The sequence below is a fragment of the Centropristis striata genome, chromosome 9 (assembly GCF_030273125.1).
Source record: "Centropristis striata isolate RG_2023a ecotype Rhode Island chromosome 9, C.striata_1.0, whole genome shotgun sequence".
Taxonomy (NCBI): domain Eukaryota; kingdom Metazoa; phylum Chordata; class Actinopteri; order Perciformes; family Serranidae; genus Centropristis; species Centropristis striata.
This window is the reverse complement of record NC_081525.1, coordinates 24,657,031-24,662,839: the sequence shown is the minus strand read 5'-3', so window position 1 is coordinate 24,662,839 and position 5,809 is coordinate 24,657,031. Positions and strand designations below refer to the sequence as shown.

The 5,809-nt window shown below is 39.0% G+C and overlaps 1 protein-coding gene across 3 annotated transcripts in view; it reads left to right on the top strand.

The window, feature by feature from the left end:
* Positions 1–2,874: 2,874 nt before the first annotated feature.
* The window catches only part of rfx2 (regulatory factor X, 2 (influences HLA class II expression)), a 29,797-nt gene continuing 26,862 nt past the window's right edge, over positions 2,875–5,809 (top strand). For 2 of the 3 annotated variants that reach the window (XM_059340504.1, XM_059340503.1), the window contains exon 1: positions 2,877–2,965. The gene's annotated coding sequence lies outside the window, so the exon portion shown is untranslated. Of the gene's footprint in view, positions 2,966–5,809 lie in introns of all 3 variants that reach the window. The other variant, XM_059340502.1, reaches the window with a different exon arrangement.

Here is a 5,809-nt window from a genome sequence, read left to right as displayed (position 1 = left end):
CTGTGACACCTGTTCGAGACAACTGTCATTTTTATAGCTTCAGACAACGCTGCCACTTGACGTTCATCCTGCATCACATGGATCATAGCCCAAAGGGACACAGCAAAGAGACAGAGCAAAAGGAAATGTAATTTATTCTAGGGCTAGGATTTAAAAACGGGGGAAATTTTATTTTATGGCCCGGACCAGGCATGTGTTCAAGACTGTGGAAATGGGTCCAAAACAACGTGCCTAAATGTTTAATATTTCATTCTCCCTCAAGCAAAGAAAGCAACATATCATCCATAGATCCCGGTAGCATGTATTGGTGTTGATTGTCCATCTATAAGTGACAACCATCAATGTTTCAAACAAACAAACAAAAACAACCATTATATAGACTCAGCTACCAACCAGCATTCTGCTAAGTTTCTTTTATCGAATTACCTTATGAAGTATTTCTGTAACAGACAGAGCCGGTTCAGACCTCCATGGGGCCCTAGGCAAAATTCTGCGAAGGGGCCCTCCTAACTGAACCCCAAACAGTTGCACCTGACACCCAGTGCTTCCACTCATCCCCCCCTTGTACTGCCTGAGGCGGCTGCATCTCATCTGTGCCTGCACTGACTCCTGCACTGGAGTCTGTGCTGCTTGTAAGAAACTTAAGCATAAGAATATAGATAAGGCTACTATTAATTCAGCTCAATCAAATTGGCTGCACTTGTTTTACTTTCATATACTTCAAATGTAGGTGATTTAGATTATTATTTAGCCTATTTAGCACCATTGTCATAATAATGAATATTATGTTTTGTTTTGTTTTTTCACAGGGCCACTATTAGTTTGGGGGGCCCTACACAATGTGCGTAGTGTGTGTATTGGGTGAACCGGTACTGGTAACAGATACTTTAGTTTACCTTTTATGTAAAATATTTTTGACCAACATAACATCACAGTAGGCTGTGTAAAGAATGTTTACGCTGTTTTAAATAGGAATGTAACAGGAATCCTTAAATTTATATGTCTTCAGACCACTGGCGAACATATATCCCAATGTACTGTGTAAACCCTTGGTAAACTCATAATACTTTATGTAATCTGACTAATGTTTTGTATGGACGAATCAACAAAAAGATCAAAAGGAAGCATATAAGGTTTCTCAGTAAAGCGTTTGTCTTTTGTCTATCAAGAAGACATGATAAGTAATCTATTCATATCACAAACTGTTACAATTTTGTGTCACAATCCTGGTCACACCATAGACATATGCTGCCACCATGTGCTAAAGATCTGAAATGCAATGACTGGTTGTACCTTTTTACAAGAGGAAAAGTACATTACATTGCATGCATTAACATATATACATGTATGAGAACAAAATTATTCAAACTAAATGTAAATGGAAGAATAATGCTGGGAGCTTTATTCATTAGTAGAAATAAATCAATATGTTGAAGGAAAAAATAGAAACAAAGAACACAATATATGTACAATGTATCTTTTTAAAAAAAAAATGAGACAGCAGTTTTGTTAAGTTTTTAGAATATTTCAGATATTTGCTTCTTTTATTGGAGCTGTGTTAAAGTGTTGTAATATAGATGTATATCAAGAGAGTGGGTATATAAAATAATATTATGGTGATGTAGTTGACAATGTAATACATTGGCATTTTTATGTTTAATAATGTTTAATATTCATGTTGTTTCTGTTTGTTTAAGAAAGCAACCTTCTGTCCTTTGCATAGTCATATTAAAATTGGTGTACAATCCACAAAAACATATATCAGCTGCGATATAGGAAATCTAGACAATATTCCCTATCAAAAATTGGTAACTCCTTAACTATATACGAAATGTATTGGAGTAAAAGTATAAAGAAGCATTAAATAAAAATATTAAGTACAGTAACTGACTAAATGTACTTAGTAACTCTCCACCAATGGTGATTTGAAAAACATGTAAAACCACTGCATTTTTTGTATTTAAAAAATATGGCAATACTAAGACTGCATTTTTTCAAAATATGTGGATATAGTTCTGACAAATCCATTTATTACGCATTTTATGCACAATTCACATAACATATTTTGATATAGTTTTATACTGTATTTGACTTTTGTGTCACAAGTAATGGGGACTCCCAATACAGTCTGTATCCAGATGTTAAATATTTAATTCCCACCAAATACTATAATATATTATTTTAATCCATTAACATGTTTACATTAACATGTAAATAAAGAAACGCCAGCTTTACATAACTATTACATAACTGTTGATACTAATTATATCAGGGATGGGCAACTGGAGGCCCGGAACCCTCACTTGAAGTGGCCCTCAGTAGAACTACATGCATTTGAGCATGAAATCTCAAAAGTGCATTTTAAAAATGCACACAATTACTTATTGCAATTAATGTTGGTCTGCTGTTCTTGCACTGGCAAAAAAAGAAATCTCAGTAAGCGGTTATTTTTTTTATTTTTTTATTTATACTGTTAAGTTACTGCACTGTAAACATATTTAAAATTGCAGTTTCATCATATCTGGTTCAGTGCACTGTTCTATACGTGGCCCCCCCTGTGGTAGTGTCGATGAAAAATTGTGGCCCCCTCCAGCATTTAAGTTGCCCATCCCTGAGTTATATAGTACAATAATGAACAGATTTTATAAATAAAGTGTACTTTCACCAGTTCCCTGGCTGAGACCGCCTCCTAGTGGTTCACTCCTGATTTACAGCTCTACTGAAGTGGGCGGGGCTCTGTTCCCTTTGGCCCCTCCCTAGCATAGTGAGGGCCCTGACGTAGGCATTCGAGGGTAGCAACAGTTGCCTCGAGACCCTGTCGCGCCATAGTGACTGTAGCCGTGGAGACAGTTACTTACCAACGGGCGCAACACTCAGCAACAGCAGCAGCAGCAGCATCTGGAGTCACCGAGCGAGAGGAGAGAGGGAGAGAGCAGAGCCAGGCAGAACTTTTCTCAAGGCAAAGGTGACTATTATTTTCACAGAATTTAGCTGCTCAAGTATTCTTAATTTGGAGGAAAAATGCTCTGGGGTCGAGTGCGTTCCTTGCAGTCTTTTCCACAACACAACTTTCCCTTGTTTGTGGCATCCGCCCCAAGTTGAGAACGGCTTTCCACTTTCAATTCAACTAACGTATAGTTTAGGCTGGCACCAGCTTTTAGTACCTGGAAAAATATCTGTTTCACCTCTACTTCTTGTTTTGCTACACTTTGCTTGACGTTATACACAGCGGCAACGCTACTCCAGCTCAAAATTGATTCAATATCACTTTACACTTGTTGCTCCGTCGCGTAGTGTGTGTGGAGCTGTGAACGCACTTCCAGTTCAATCCCAGCAGGATGGATGGTAAGGCTACAGCTAATGCTAACAACCAGTAGCGGTGAGTGCGAGTTCAGCTGTGAGATCAACCATTTGTCGTGATGTTGACGGCGACTCTGTCGTGTTCGTCACGACACGGACAAACTTAACTGTCGGTGTCTTTAGCGAGAGTCGTATTCAAGCAGGTGGAAATGTGGCTAGCTTAGCTTTAGCAGCGTTGGTCCTGGTGCTCCAACTGCAACAAACGTCTGCTGCGAGCAAGCGTGAACTCAACAGGGGGATAACTTAAATTTCAGCCGACAGTTTGCCGACTCCTTCGGTGTGACTTTCACTCACAAGGAATATCATAAATGGTATTAAAATATTAAGCAGTCGAGGCCAGATTCATGAACTAACACCGGCGACGTTATAACGTTACCAAGCCTGTTGCTTCCACTGGTCTCTATCTCAGGAGAGAGATAGTAAACTCACAAGATGAACTCATCTCTGTCAATCAGATTATACAACGTTTGCTATCTAAATGGAACAAAGTTGGTACTTCACAAAGTTTTGGTGTTGTAATATATCAGACATACTTTGAATTACTGGATATGTTACAGCTAGGTGGTGCTATGATGGTTCTTTTTTCTTTTTTTTTATACAGCTCCGTCTTGTTTTTACAGTCTTGGGTGAAAGATTAAGTGATTGAAGTACTGTTTTCTGTGTTTTAAAAAAACAGGGCACTAATTAAGATACATTTTATACACTATACTTAAGTTACATTTTATATTAAGCTGAATTAATAACTGGATCTGATTTATATCCTCTCACTCATTTCATCACTAGTAATTTGGCTCCATCTACTAATCTTTCCAGATTTATTGATTTTATACCCAAAGGCAAAGTTGTTCTCAGACGCATTGTTAAGTGGTATGTCTCATTAAGGTTTCTGTTGGACCCCTTTTCAGAGCTGAAGGCTCATATCAATCTGTACTCTTGTAAGAAAGAGAACGCACCCCCAACAATGATTTTGAATCCCCATTTTCATTAGCTTTACGGTGTGGCTGTGGCTGTTGCAAACCCTCCTTTTGGGATTCTGTCTCCTTATGTCCCCTGAGAAATACTAAGAGAACACATTTTATGGACTACCTTTTCAGAGACAGCTGTCAGGTGCTCGGTCATTTGTAATGTTTCTTGCTATTGAAGCATGAGGAAGAATTGTTTACAGCATGAAAATGTATCTAATTAAAACCCTCTCTGCTTGCTACTAATTAATTGAGTTCTAAACTTTCAAATATGCATGGATATAAAGCATTCGTGTTGTGAAAGAAGAGAGCTGAATGATTGATTTTAGGATTTGTATTATTTTGTATCCTTTTATGTGAAAAGGGGTCAAAATGCAGGTCTGAGTATGGTCTGAGTAATTTTTGAGGGAAGAATTGAATGTGCATTAACAGAAGACTCTGCTTGTTTTAAAGTAAGTCTCAGGGAAAGAATCTTAACTTTGACTGGTCAGACAACTCGCCGCAGCCACAAAGAAAATAAAGAGATGACAGCGCCGAAACTCTGTGTGTAACCCCCACCATCCCCACCTCCCAATTTGAGCGTGACACTGTTATGTTTACATGGCAACTTGATATACAAATACACCCAAGTCATGGAAAGAAAGGGGATGGAGTGGGCCAGGGGGCGAAATGTTATTCTTTTAAAAGTCAGTGTTTTTAATCAGGTTATTTTCATCTCTCTCTTTGTGGTAAGAGTGAATAGCTTTGGCTTGCAGAGGCAGGTTAGAAAGAAATGGTGTTCAGAGAAGCGACTTAAACAAAGTGGAAAGCAGTTGGTGGTTGGACAATTATTAAGAAACTTCTTACTGGCTTGTGTTGGGAATTATTAATGACAATGTAAGTTCGAAAGAGGAGGTAAAATTATACTATTTATTTTATGTTTCTGTTTTAAATTACTCATGCCTGTATCCCGAGTTTCACTTGCCTTTGGTCTAGCGTGCAGCCTGCTTTCGTGGTCGTGCTTTGGTCCTTTTCAGCTGCGAGTGCCACACTGCCCTGTGATTTGCAGGAAATGTTGCCCCTTCTTTAGGCCTAACCTCCTCTCCTCTATCCTTCTTTTGAGCCATCTGTGGATTTGCATGTATGATTGTGCATAGCTGTGTCTGTCCACTGTTAACCGTGTGCCATTTTGAGTGTTAAATGGACCCATGTGTGTAGTACAGTCCAGCTATCAATAGGACAGCTGCAGTGGTCTCTTGGGCAGCGGGTGACCTGAAACAGCTTTTGGTCACATGTTCTGTGTGTGTGTGTGTGTGTGTGTGTGTGTGTGTGTGTGTGTGTGTGTGTGTGTGTGTGTGTGTGTGTGTGTGTGTGTGTGTGTGTACACATGGATGAGTGTGCTGTGTGGATGTGCTTGTGAATGTGTGTTTGCTCATGCTGTATTTAGCTTATCTTGATGAGGCCTACTATTGCCCCGGGGAGAAGTTCTCAATCCAATAGCCTGCTAC